The 15,029-nt window shown below is 46.7% G+C and overlaps 1 long non-coding RNA gene across 1 annotated transcript in view; it reads left to right on the forward strand.

Annotated features, from left to right (window-relative positions):
- LOC146829453 (uncharacterized) overlaps window positions 1-11,838 on the forward strand; it is a 137,600-nt gene extending 125,762 nt beyond the window's left edge. Inside the window, exon 5 of the long non-coding RNA XR_014961987.1 lies at window positions 11,317-11,838. This is a non-coding gene — a long non-coding RNA (uncharacterized LOC146829453). The remainder of the gene's footprint in view (window positions 1-11,316) is intronic.
- Window positions 11,839-15,029: the final 3,191 nt, after the last annotated feature.

Genomic DNA, 15,029 nt, shown 5'->3' on the forward strand with positions numbered 1-15,029 from the left:
TTATATATGCCTTATTATGAAACATGAATACAAAAGATCTTGGCAAAAAAAGACACAACTTACAAATGCAAAGCATTTAAAAGAATTGTCCTTCACAGTATCCGACACTCCATCAGCCATATGGTTCATCCAGGAATTTATCTCATTACCAATTTCTATGTTTTATTTTCACATCTCATTTGAAACACTTTCAAATAGTCAGCTAAGATGCATTACAGGAGGGATTTGTTAATGAAACCTGGGCTTTGCCTTCCAATCAGTCAATCAATCAGACATTTAACAGAGTGCGGCAAATCACCTCTGAGGGTCAATAGGCACTGGAGATATTGGCTGCCTCATGGTGGTATGATCAGTCAAACATCCTGGACTTTAGTTCTTTCTTGAAGTGCTGGAGTGATGGTGCAGTCCTAGGGTACAGGGGGGGTGTTTGCATGCCTTTGCTGTGAGGTGTGAGAAGAAGAGTCTTCTGCTATTGGTTCGGGGGATCCGTGGGCTCTCTGCAAGGGAAGTGGATCAAAGTGTCTGGTTAGTTGGTGGAAGGTCAGGCTTTTGTTGATATATGCTGGTCCTTCAGTGTGGAAGGCCTTGTAAGTGTGGGTCAGCATCTTGAACTGGGATTTCACTTGAATCGGGAGCCAGTGTAGTTCCTTGAGATGGAGTGTGATGTAGGTCCTTTGGGGAGGTTGAGTATGAGTCTCACCACTGAGTTTTGTATTGTCTGGAGTCACTTAAGGATTGTGCAGTGATTCCTATGTAGAGTGTGTTTCTATAGTCCACTCTGCTGGTAATGAAGGTCTGCATGACAGTCCTTCTAGTGCTGTTGACTGGGAGCTACTTGAGATCTTGAGGAGCATGCAGAGGGTGTAGAAGCTGGTGGATGAGACTGCATTGAATAGGCCTGGATGGAGTTCGCAGATTTCTGCAAATCGAAACTCCTAAAAGTTATCAAAAAACTCTGCCGATCTACATGGAGTTCCACAAGTGGCAGAGTGCGTTAGGTTGTGTCGTTCGTACTGATTATTAGCACCCCGTGTTTGTCTTGCGCTGAAAAATCAGCGCAAACATTACCATGCGCAGTGCACGAGGGCACTGCGTCTGTCTACTGCTCGAGCAGCAGCTTCCTCAACACGAACGCATGGTTTCTCAACATGAGCGGAAGTGGACATCCATGACTGGCTGTGTTGAGAAATCTTACCTGGAGGTGGTCTGGAGTAAGATATTCCTCGCTCGTGCTCACCAACTTAACATTGGCGAGCGAGGAAAAAACTCCTTGCTTCGTGGAACGCAGAATCGGAAAAACTCCATGAGCGGAGCAGAATTTTATGCCCAGACCTAGCGTTTCTCCATGGGTAGCTAGCTATCCAGGATGATGCTGAGGTTGTTGGTATGGTCTTTTGGGGTAGGGGGTGGGGCGAGTTCCACGGGCTACCATGCATCATTCCATGGCAAGGTGTTGTTCCCAAAGATGAGAACTTCTGTCTTCTCCATGTTGGGTTTGAGGCAGTTGTCTTCATCCAGTACGCAACGTTTCTCATGCATCTATGGAAGCTGACTTTTGTGGTGGAGGGGTCATTAGACAATGAGAGGGTGAGCTGTGCCATTGGCATAGGAGATGATGTTGAGTCCATGCGATCTGATGGTGTCAGCCAGGGGGGCCATGTAGGTGTTGAAGAGGGTGGATTGAGGCACGATCCTTGGCTTAGAGGACTCCACAGATGATCATCTCGGGCTCTGAGATGAACAGTAGGAGATGGATCCTTTGGGTTATATCAGTGAGGTATGAGGCGATCCATTTGAGGGCATCTCCCTGGATCCCAATGTGGTGGAGTCTGTTGATCAGGATGTGTTGCGAAACGATATCAAATATGGTGGACAGGTTGTTAGCTCAAAATACAGATTGGGAGGGGTTCAGGAGGTTGTGGTATTCGGGGTGTCTGGGTGAGCGGCTGGTTAATCGCTTTCTTAGGGACTTTTGCTGGATAGGGGAGCAGAGAGATAGGTCACTAGTTCTTTGTTTTGGCTGGGTCGGCAGATGTTTTTTTCAGGAGGGGGCTCACTTCGGCATGTTATCAATCCTCAGGGATCGAGGCTTTAGAGATGAGGTGTTCAGCACCTTCCTAAGCTCGTCGCCGATTGTCTTCCTTCTGAGGTTGAAGACTTGGTGGGGGCAGGGGTCCGTGGGTGCCCTTGAGTGCACAGAGTTCATGATGGACATCGTGTGTGACATGGTGAGGAGGTTCCAGTGGGTGAGTAGGTGCTTTGGGTTTGTGGGTGTGAGCTGGTTGATGCTGTCAGCAGAGGAGGGGTCGCTTGCAAAGTTTTCATAGAGGGACAAGATTTTGTTGTGGAAGTAGTTATGAAGGTTGCCGCTCAGTTCCTGGGAATTTTTTTAGTTCGTTCTTGGTGGCTGCGGATTAGTGAACTCCCTCCCGATGGTGAACAATTACTTGCTTCGGTTTGTGCAGGCCTCAATGCAGCATGCTAGGGCCTTCTTCTTAATTTCTTTCAGGGTACAGTGGTACTGGTTGAGAGCTGTTCTGAAAGCGGTATGCTCTTAGATCTTTTTGGTTGTTCCTTTGATCTTGACTGTCTTTGTGGCAGCGATGGCGTCAGTGCCGTCAGTGAGCCACTAGAAGAAGTTGTTTTCTGCTTACTCTGGTTTATGTCTAGATTTTTGGGGGGTGGGGGCAGAGAGCGTTGCTCCACTCATCTTCCCATCCTTTTTTCCAATCTCTGTGCATGGTCTGGCAAAAGCAGTGCCAGAGTCCTGAGATGGTGTAGTGGATGCTGTAGTGGCTGGATCAGGACATCTGTATGGTGTAGTTTAATTGACTTTGTGGCAAGAGGTGAATATGGGGTTGAGCATGTGTCCTGAGATGTGGGTAGGGTCGGGGACAAGCTGCTTGAGTCTGATGTTGCTGATGCTCTCTAGGAGGTTTGTGGTGTTGCCATCGCAGGGGAAGTCGAGGGGGAATTTGAAGTCCACTACAAAGATGTAGTGCTTGGAGTGGATTGCAAGCAGGAGGTCCAGGATGGAGTTGCAGAAGCTGGGGTGTGGTTCTGGTTGTCAGTAGGTAAAGGTGCCTCTGAAGGTTCTTTTTCTGTCTGTGTGGAATTGGAAGTTGAGGTGTTCCATTACCAGAGTCGGGTCATTTGGCGATATCGTGCAGCTGATGGTGTCCCTGTAGATGATGACGATTCCCCCTCAAACTTCTTGGTGCGGTCTCGGTGTGTTATCTTGCAGCCTTAAAGGCTAAGGGGATGTCTGGAGCAGAGGTTGGGTTCAACCTAGTTTCTGTGTGGAAGATGACATCTTGGACGAGGGGTGAGATTGTGTCCCAGATATAATCCCACTGTGACTTGATATTGGTTGAACTGTTTATCTTTTGCACCATTCTTATAGTGCTGGTCACTATGCTTTGGTTCATTCTACTATTAATTGGAGGTTCCACATTTTACACAAGATTAGAACTGTTGGAATAAATGTTTAAAAATTCAGTTTGCATCTTTCTTGTGTCTCCCACTGGGCATGCCTGCGTAACAATGAAAGGGTAGCCATCTGTTTCTTTTATTTGCTTTGGGAATTAGAGCTGTCATGTTCTGAGGTTGCAGGTACCCTCTGCTATGCTGTAAATGTAGGGGTTCCGATGGTGCACTGTGAGCTAGCTAGTAAAATGAACACCATACTCAGATGATATGTGTGGACTCAGTCCACGTATTCTGACAGTTTCCTTCCGTATAAACAGTCCTACTTGATTCGTAGGAACTGTATGACAGTAGGTGGCCACTCCCAGCAAACGGTGTGCTTCCCACAAGGCCCAGGCTGCCACTGCTGTTACTAGGTGCAGGCCACTCTTGGCTCTTTCAGTGAGTGGTACAGGGTAGATTGTCCTCAACCATGTCTGAAAGGCCCCTGTTGACCAGAATTCCAAATGAGAAAGTCTGCTCACCACCCAGGTCATTTTATTTTATTTTTTTGTTTTTTAATAAATGTTCCATTAAGCAGACAAAGGACATCACAATACATCCCCCTCCAACATAAGATCACATTCTACATATAACAAAAAAGCATAAATATTCAAAAACATCAAAATCCCTACAAATCCAACCAAAAGGACAAATAACTCCAAATTAAAAATGAAGACAATAAAAACGAAAAAAGCTTCCTCACATCTTCCCTAAACATTAGTTACAAAGTCGTGTTGGAATAATGAAGCATCGCCCAAGCAACATTTTGGATACCCTTCCTGGCCTCCCGTCACCGCCCTCCCAATCTCTAGTGTGCATCTCCTTCCTCAGCAGCAGCCACCTTATTCAAAAGAAATAGACGCAACGGCTCCCAAATGTCTTTCGGTCTTGAAATTGTTGGTAGTTCTTCCACGTACGTTTCCAAGTTTTCTTTACAGTAGACCAAGTCCTTTATCCAATGTTCCACTTTCGGAATGCGTTCCCCCCCCCACACAATTGCCACCCTCCGCGCAGCCATAAGCAGGGCCAATCTCACAGATCTCCCACTCACCCCCTGGCGTGTGCCACACAGCATAGCAGACAGACAAACGGCGTGCACTGGAGCTCCACCTTCATCATAATCTTTAAGTCTCTCACCACCGATTCCCAGAACTCATACACCTTTCCACATCCCCAAGCTAGATGCAAAAAATCTGCGTTCCTTTGTCCGCAACGCACACAACAATCAGATTCAAGCAGTCCAAAGCTATGCAACCATGCAGGCGTGTAATACACCTGATGTATATATTTAAAATGTATGACACGTAAATTCCCATTCATAATAAGTGTGCCTGTTAATTCACATACATGCTTCCAATCTTTCTCTGAAATCGGCTCAGGAGACAGGCGTTCCATCTTTCCCAGCTTCTATCCGGTTCGCCTATACTTTCATTCTCGATCATCCTATATAACCTAGAAATCAGTTTTTTGTTAGTGGGAGTAGTAAAAGCGAACTGTAGTGACAAGAGCGTGGGAGGTTCCAGAGGGTAAGTAGTGTAATGTACCCTGATCGCATATCGCAGTCTGTGCATCGCAAATCTGAATAACAGTGATGGGTTACTAATGTATTGGAGAGCGTCCGGTGTAATAAACAACCCTTCTGGATATACATCCTGCATCCGGTTAAAGCCTGCCTCATTAAGCAATCGCATTGACTGCGCTTCGTGAGTCACTGACAATGCAGCGTGGTGCCCTATGTACATTGCTGGTGCATATAACGGCAACTTGTGCGCCAGACGCCGAATCGCCTGCCAGGCGGCTATGGTTGCATCCACAACATTTATTTCTGTTCTCTGGGTTCCACGCGCCCGGTGTGTGATCACGCTATGCAAGGGCACCGGATAGAAATCCCCCTCTTCCACCGCAACATGTGGTATAAATGCATGCGGCCTCAGCCAATAGTAGATATACTGGGCCTGTGCGCTCAGATAGTAAGCATAAAAATCTGGCGCTCCGAACCCTCCCCTGTCATGCCCACTGGAGAGAATCGACCATTTTACACGAGCATTTTTGCCACCCCAGACCAACCTCAGCAAGACCCCTTGGAGATCATTAAAAAAATCCTTTGTTAACACCATCGGGATGTTGATAAACAAGTACAAAAACCGCAGCAGTACCACCATCTTAATCAGTGCGATGTAGTCCACCAAAGAAAGTGGCAGTGAAACCCATATGTCTACCTGCCGCTCCAGCCTTGTGTATGCTCTCCCATAATTTTCCCGTATCACTGTGCTCGGGTCTCTGTGGATCCAGACTCCAAGATATTTTACGAGGTCCGCAGACCACATCAACGGGAAATCCACATCCGGTTGTTCAGTGGACTCCGTCAGGGGAATGATAATGGATTTATCCCAATTAACAAAGAGGCCCGATAAGCGGCCGAATCTGACATATTCCCGGAGCAGCTGTGTCAGGTACCAGGAGGGTTCGCGAACAAAGAGCACCATATTATCCGCGTATAGCGAGATAGCAACAGGGTGATAGTTAAAATTAAGTGCTGTTTCTCTATGCCTCTGCCTAATGACACACGCCAGTGGTTCCAGTGTAATTGCAAATAGCAGTGGGGATAGCGGGCATCCCTGGCATGTGCCCCTCTCTATATTAAACGGTTCGGAAGTCAGCCCTCCAACGCGCACCCTGGCCGACGGTTCTGCATAAAGTACCGCTATCCACTGTATAAAAAGGGGAGGGATTCCCATATGCCGCAACACAAAAAGCATGTAATTCCATTCAATCGAATCAAACGCTTTCGCTGTGTCAAGTACTACAGCCGCAGCCGAAATACTCGGTTTGAGTATATGGAGCATTGAAAATATAGTCTTAAGGTTATGCGACATGGATCTATCGGGTATGAAGCCCGACTGATCAGGCTACACCAGACATGACATCAGGGGTTGCAGTTTAGTTGCCAAAATCTTGGCTAGTATTTTAGCATCTATATTAATCAGTGACAGAGGGCTCTAAGAGTCACATCTGTCCGGGGCTTATCTTTTTTGATCAGCGTTACTATCAATGCCAGCCTCAATGACGGCGGTAACTTCCCGGACTCGTGTGCCTCAGCATACACCTCCAATAAATATGGAGCAATCAGGTCTGCATACATCTTATAAAATTCCACCATAAGGCCATCAGGCCCGGGTGCCTTTCCATTAGGAAGTGCTGATATAGCTGGCTTAATATCCTGCTCATCCATAAGCAAACATAGAAACTCCATGTGTGCATCTGATAACCAGTCGCACGCCACATTCTCTAGGTATTCCTCTAACTCTTTAACCGTTGCACTCCCCTTGAATGCATATAAATCAGCATAAAAGTCTCGGAATTGTTCTGTAATGGCAAGTGGGTGATAATGTTCCTCCCCATGTGAGTCTGTGATCATATCTATCGTGGTTGCGCCATGCGATCTTTAATCTTATTCGCCAATGTGCACCCGGCCTCCCTTCCACTCCATAACGTTGCGCGCCTGCATGATAAATACTTGATTTCAGTGTTAGCCAATGCGTCATACTCTTTAAGCAACTCATGCATACGGGCTAAGGTGTCAGCCGCCGAGGTCGCCGCATAACTACGCTCCAATTCACGAAGTGCGTTTTCAGTGCTAGTAAGCTGCGTTCTGATATCCTTCAAAATACCTGCTGTGGTACCAATGCACACACCCCTGATTGTGACCTTAAAAGCTTCCCATAGCGTTGAGGCCTCTTCTACTGTGCCCTTATTAATTGCAAAATATTGTTCAATAGCCTCCCTCACTGTGTTCTCATATACCGGGTTAAGCAGTGCCTCTAAGCGTAGTCGCCATGTGAAAGGGCGATGCAAAGCCGTCAGGATCTCTAAATCTAACTGCACGGGATTGTGATCTGAGAGTGTGCGCCGTAAATTCGCCACCTCCCTCTCCCAGTTTATGTCCTCCCCACCCAACAGCCAGTAAGCCAGTCACGACCAGCTGTTGTGCGATGGTGTCGTATGTGTACCTTCCTTCGCCAGGGGTTGTCTCACTCTCCACAAATCGCTCAACCCAAATTCCTCCATGGCACAGGCAACACATCTGGCTACTTTGGGAGTGCGATGGGACAATGGGTTAGACTTATCCAGATCAGGATTTAAATAGGTGTTCAAGTCCCCCCCCCACAACACAACGGCATCTGGCCAGTCTCTCAATGTAGCATACATCCGCATAAAACACACTAGGTCATCCGTAATTGGTCCATACATATTGATTATAGTCTCCAACGAACCACCCAGTTTCCCTTGCACCATTGCACATCTCCCCTCCTCATCAACATACGTACGAGCGGGCTTAAATGCTACTCCCCATTTAACCATTATTATCACACCTCTGGCATATGATGAATACGAAGCCGCCAGCCTGAAACCTGCCCATCTCCCCGCAATGCCACGTACAGTACTTTTAGTCAAATGTGTTTCCTGCAGCAAGGCTATATGTATGTAATGCCGATTCAAATAGGCTAGTACCTGTCTCACTTTTTTGGGTGAGTTGAGGCCCCTCACATTCCAGGTCAACATTCAAAATCTCTCACCCATAGCAGCCCTGATTGACAACTATCCACCTCATCATTGACACAAGTGGCTGCGGAAGGGCATCGCCAATGCCACATCTAAATATCTCAACATGTTTTCCAGCTCTCATTCCAATCGACTTTAGTGCAACAATTATGAAAAAAAATACAACACATACTCCACTCTTCCCACCCCCCACCCCGGCCCACTTCAACCTCCCAATTAGGTCGAGACCAAAACCTACCCCCCACCCGCACATCAAACCCATTTTACATACAACTCAACAATTGGTGAACACCCGCTAGGGGGAGAGGATCGGCAACGAATACTCACACTGAGGAGTGGTCGCCAGATTATAACTATGTAGCACCCCTGTGCGCATTAAACAGTGAATGTGGCCTGCCCCCACAACACTGACCAGGTACAATTTAACAAAATCTCATGAGATCGTATAACACATATTTAGGGAAACAACAACTGTCCACCACAGGTACAACAGATGAGATCAAATCAGCATTTGTTCGTGACTCTTATCAAAAAACCCGCCCATGACCAGCAAATTGTATACAATATCACCAAAATCAGTCAGTTTCCTCCCTAGTGGATGACGTTGCTGTGCTCTCCATTCCACCCTGTCGAGACTTGGATTTACAGATGTGTTTTGAGAATTTTAGGGCCGACTTTGAGTCTGTGAAGAAGTACACCTGTCCATTGTGCATTATTTTCAGTTTGGCCGGGTACAACATAGTGTAAGGCAATGAGGCAGCCTGCAGTAATTTTTTCGCTGGCACAAACTCCCTTCTCACTGCCTGCACCACTGGAGTGTAATCGGAGAAAAAGGATAAAGTGTCTCCCTTGTAGGTAACAGGGGCCCTAGCCCTAGCCTCTCTCAGGATAGAGTCCCTATCAGCATAGTTCAGGAGGCGCGCAATTATCGGGCGAGGTTGCGCACCCGGCTGAGGTCTGGGGCCCAGTGAGCGGTGCGCCATCTCCACTATCATTACTGTGGACAGCACCGAACCAAACAGTTCACGCAACAGCCCATCGATGAAGGTCTCCATTTTGGAAATGGCGGTGGATTCCGGCAGGCCAATAATGCGAAGGTTGTTGCCCCTAGAGTGCGCTTCCAAATCCTCATTCTTTGCCCTTATAATCTTCAGTACCTTCTCCATTTGTAAAATTTGAGTCCGAGATTCCACCTGCAAGTCCTGCGTGTCTGATAACAAATTTTCCAGGACGTCTAGTCTGTGCTCATGTTTATCCACCTTCTTCCTTACAACATCCAGCCCAGTCGCCAGTGCATCTATTTTACTATCAATTGACTTCATGCCAGCTCGTAATTCCAACAGGATAGTTCTGGTGTCGTCCTCCGTGTCTTCCGCCATCCCGAGGCACCCTGTGACCCCGCCTGATCACCCATGGCTTTGCTGGCGCGTGTGTTGTGCTTATTCTCGAATTGCAGCTTGCACTGTTTGGGGTCAGACTTTCCCATAGTGGTAGTGATATAAACAGGGTACTGTACGATATCCAGCCTCACCACTCTGATCGTGCATAGCCCCAGTGATTCCTTTCGACATGAAGTGGGCTAGCTCCACACCCACTCAGCAATCTCACAGCGCCCCCCGGCAATCAGAGAACTTTGGAGATCCCCCGGGCAAGCTCCGCCACAATCCAGAGGAGTCAGCGTGGTCAGAGGTGCATATACATGTAGGCTGCAGTCCCCGCCACTCTATTCACGACCAGGCAAGTCCCAAGTAGCACCACCACTCTGGACAGTCTATAATTGACACCCAGTCATAACCAAACACACCTCGTAGTAGTTCGGTATTCCCTGACGTGAGGCACCACTGCTGGCATGTGTTGTGATGCGCACCTTCACCATACGATGTGCCCATCGACGAGTGTTCAACCCCCCAGGAGGCTTATAGGGCACACCGGGATCTACTTGCACATATAAGGTGTCACCGCAGGCTCTCCCCCAGCAGCTCAGGAGCCCCCGCAACGCCCTGCGCCTGCCAGCCTGTAAGCACAATGCCAGCTTCTGCACCGGGACGCCCCGATCAGACCACCCGCGCCGCAGAGCGTCAAGCCCGGGTAGCCACCCAATCTCGGCCGTGGGAGCGCCGCACCCCTGCGCCCTGAAGAGTCGGACAGCCTGGACCCCACAAGACACCGCCATGTAGCAATACCGGGGTATCCAGAAGTGGCCGCACCGCCCGAGCAACCCCAGGCCCAGCCCGCGACTCAAACCACACTCACTGAGCCTCCTTTCAATCTCCAGTCACACCAGGCTCCACGCTGGAAGGGTCCGACCGCCACTCTCCGCCCGGTGTATCACGCAGCGCCGCAGCGGCCTCAGGCTCACAAGGCTCCTGCTGGTCCGGCCCCCTTTTCTGCCGCGCTAGGCTCGGCCGATGTGTATCGAGCGTCCACCGTCCACAGCACACATTCCGTTTTGTGTGGACAGCTCTTCTTGCAGCATTCAGGTCTACGAGGACTCGCACGCAGCCCTCCTTTCCCCGCTGATGCGCTCCTCGGCAGCCGAGACACGGGCAGGCGCCATTTTCTTTCCGATCGAGGCAGCGCACGAACGTCTATGCAGGCTATTCCGCATCAGCTCCAGGGATGCAAACTTCCCTTCTTCTTTTTCCAAGGTTCTTAATCACTGTCCCATGTGTTTCTTTAGCCGCACAGGCGTCTATGAAGGGTGGTATTAATTGAATGGTGTATCTGGCTTGCGGAGCTCCCTCAAGAGGCAGCCATTCTGCCTCGTGCTGAAGCCACGCCCCCAGGTCATTTTATTGTTGTGGATGTACACAGGTGTATTGCTTCTCATCATTAGTTAACCCTAAGATCCTATAACTCTGAGAAATCCCTATTGATGGAGATATTGCTGGAGTGGGGTTTTCTTTAAAAATCGTATACCCTCTCCATTTTGTATGTTTAGATTAATAAGATTAATTAATTAATAGTAATTATACTAATGGTTTGCTGTGTGAATTGATCAACATTACTTATATTAGAAATACACGTGGGAATTGCAGTGGCATGGCCTAATTAATGACGTAAACTAAGTTTGTATGCATATTAATAATAGATATTCAGAAATTGCATGATTATATGTTGCTTTCGTGATGTATCCGTGATTTGTGCTTTATTAATAAGAATATAACCTGCATTAAGTGTTGCTTCTGCTAGATAAATACATACACATATGGGTATTAGTAAGGGGATAACAGATTATTAGTCATTTCTATGTATTAATTACATTTTTGTGTTTCTTTGCTTAAGTTGACCATTTGGTGGCCACAAAATGGCCGACGTCCCTGTTAGACGAGAACAACTCCATTATGAGCATCTCTGGGTGAAGTGAGCATGCGTCGCGATCAGCTGCTGCGGCCTTTACACGACCCCGACTCAACTGTGACAACCAAGGCTATACCCAGGCTTTCGGCCAGCTGCTCTGAAAGAAACAATGAAAATATACTATTGCGTGGATTGGAACTATATCTAAAGACACATTATATGTATGGGAAAGAAGTCAAACTTTCCCCAACGGACCAATCAAATTTGTTCAAAATATCAATTGTTACACTTTGGAATGAAAATTTACTATAAAAACGGTAGACTAGAGAGGTTGTGAGTTCGGTCGAGACCCTTCAGAAGATTTGCGATTTCCTGACATTATGCTGACAGAGAGGACGGTGACACTGCAGGACAGCTGTTTCCAAAGACTCTGACAGTATGAACTGATGACCAAGATTTTGACTTAGAGGGCGACTTTTAGCCAGAATAGGTAACTATGACGATCTATTTTGCTTGATTAAAACCCAGAGAATCGAATTTCAATTATTTAGATCAAATTTAATATTCAAGAACTGTGTTTGGTCGTTATTATTTGAGAAAATGTATTTATGTAAATGATGTTATAGATTTTGCTATCACTTCAACCTGCAGCTAGTAGATCCATGGCCTATACAAGGGAGTACTAAAGGTGAAGCTTAGATCTTTATGAATAGGGTTATGTGAGTACTCTCTTCCATTACAGCGAGTGGAACAATCACCTCTTTGAAACAGGTTATTAGATGGGTGTATGTTGGTGTTATGGGCCCCACCAGCGAATGTAGTATTGTGTGTGATCTATGATCTGTGACGAAGGGAGGGATTTTGCATTCCGCGCTGCATCAGTTTTTCTTGGTAGCAGAGATACGGTTTACTACTGTTTTGGTTTAGTGTAAATAGCATATTGATTATTGATTGGTATTGATTTATGTACTAACACTATATGTTGAGTTGCGTTGAGTTATATGTTGTTAGCACGGCTTCTGGGATGTAGGAAGTCAGAAGTTTGTAACAGTTCCGTAGCAGAGCAGAGGTAAGCGCTGCTCTCTGGAAAGACGGAATTGTTGTTGCCCTGTAGGTACACAGGGGAAACGTGTGCAAGTGAAGTTGCACAGTGCATTGTCTGGGTTCGATTCGGTGGCATCGTCGTGTGTTGCCATTAGAAATATTCTCGTGTGAGAGAAGTGTGTATGAAAGCGAAGGTTACATGTGAAATTTCGGTCTTTAAGAACCAGGAAACCAATTGGCATACCGATAACGCTTATCACTGAAAAGTTAGCAGGTGTTCTCTGAGCTTGTTAGAAGGCCAAAGTAGAGGGAAGCGCTGCTTTGTTAACGTGTGTCATAATTCTGTAGTAGGACAGACTGTTCGCTGTTCTCAGAAAAGACAGGATTCTGTGCGTATGTACTACATTTTCTTGTATGAACGAGTGTGAATGTAAGGCATTCGGGTTTATTGTGAAACTCTAGGTTTATTTCTAAAATACCAGAGAAACAATTAGCCAATGCTTGCTAGAAGGGTGAAGTAAAGGGATGTGCTACTTTATCAACGGAAGTAACGATTCCGTAGTAGGGCAGAGGTAAGTGCTGCTCTCGGGAAAGACGGAATTCTCGTGAGAAAGGTCTATTGCTATTCTTTAGTTAGCGAAGCGGACAATGGAGATGTTTCAGTGTTGTTACTAACAGAATTGTAAAAGTTGCAGTAAGAGTTCACGGAGCGGTCTTGTAAAGGAGGTGTAGACAGGAGCAGAGCTGCCGCAGCGGCTGCTGACGTCAAACGACCGTGCTGGGATTGGACAGTGGGTCAGAAGTGTAGAACGGTCTGGATTGGTGCGTTAGTGTAAAGCCGCGCTGGGATTGGAGAAGTACAGGGTGACATAAACGCTCTTCATTGGTGCGTTAGTGTGAGTCGCCCAGGGATTAGAGGACTGTGAAAGTGACGTAGACGCTCTTGATTGGTGCGTGAGCATGGAGTCGCGCTGTGAGTGGACAGAATAGCGGTACAGTCGTAAGAGACTAGCAATACACCGAAACTAAGAAAATGTATTACCAGCCACCGGATAGAGAAAAGAAATCCTGGTTTGGTAAAGTTAAAAAGTGGTTCAAAAAAGATAAACAGGTCAAAACTAGGGAAGGACAGTTAATTCCTCCACCGAAAACCCCCGCCGCTTTAATGATTGCGAAGTATGGATATCATACTTGTATTTGGGTAGATAATTGGGTAAAATATACCAAGGACGATGGAGTCCTGGCTTTTCCAGAACATGGTTCCTTTAATCTGGCTGTTTTAAGTAATTTGCGCCAGAAGATGATGTACTTAGAACCAAGACCTAGACCAACGCAGTTTGAGGCATTGACAGAGTGGGAAGACGAAGCACATGAGCGAGAAAAGCAGAGAAATGGTAGATGTTACAGATATTTGTTTGGCAGGTCATATGGATATGAAACGCATGATGATCGAATGAAAAGATGGAGGAATGCAAGTATGACTGAGGGTTTGTTTCCTGTAAGAGCGGTAGGAGAGAATGAAGGTAGAAAATGTGTGGAAAAGAGGAATAATGTGGAATCAAGAGGTTACAGTGAGGAAATATGAATTTTGTGATCAGTTATGTCCCCTATCGTTGACCCCAACGGCTCCATGTGCATGCTATAAGTACATGTATGTTCCCTCCAGTTCCAGTTTTGAAGACGCAAATGTATGTGCGTCCACCGTCAACATGTCCTCTTTCAGATCCGCCATGAATGGGTCAGATATTCCATTCCTAAGTATGAAAGGCCACCGACTTTATGTGGTTCACTTTCCACATTTTACAGATTCAGGCGAGTAGGCCCAGAATTCTGTCATCAAGCCTTTTCCTGCCTTCTGCCTCTGAAAGCTCCAGTCTGAGCCTGCATCTGTATCCTTGAACTTTGTCCTACTCCCTGCGCGGCTAACGGTGCCTGATCCAGCCTGTTGCCTGCCAAAAACTGTATTTCACCTTCAAGATTATCTACTCCGCTCCTCATCCGATGCATTCCTGTCTAGTAGTTTAGGTAAACATTCCTCCAGCTACCGTGCAAAGGGCCAGGCCTCGCTATCCTCATGCAAGTAATTCATAGCCCCGTTACCATGGAATATTCCTACCCCCTCGCATCTCATGTAGACACTTAGACGCTTGTACACGCACTAACAGTCAGTATAGAATAGATTCTATCCTAGAGACCTTTCCTTTTGGATAACACAGTTCTTTAAACATAGGATATTAGATATGATTTGGGATTAGGTTGACATGACCCCCAGACTTCTGTCTCCACACGTAGAGCTAAATGTCAAGTCCCCTTCACCCTCTAGTTGCACGTCAATCACACGTCATGCGGCTGCGCGCGCATCTCTGCCAAATATTTCTGCTGACATTGCAGGATTCTCTTATGGATCCACCCACTTGTGACATCATGTATGATGACGTTTATTAAATTACACCCATATATCCGCCTCTATTAGTTACGTATGCACCTTTTATCTGTACTATCAGCTGTTACGCCTCTTGCATCTGTTTCACTGTAATGCATTTCCTATAAAACCAATTATCTGTCAATAATGTATGCCCTTCCTTCCTGAACTTTCGTGGTGATGGAATAGAAAGCCTGCAATTCGAATTGTATTCCTTTGTATAGGAATAAAG

The sequence above is a fragment of the Triturus cristatus genome, chromosome 5_2 (genome assembly GCF_964204655.1).
Source record: "Triturus cristatus chromosome 5_2, aTriCri1.1, whole genome shotgun sequence".
NCBI classification, from domain to species: Eukaryota; Metazoa; Chordata; class Amphibia; order Caudata; family Salamandridae; genus Triturus; species Triturus cristatus.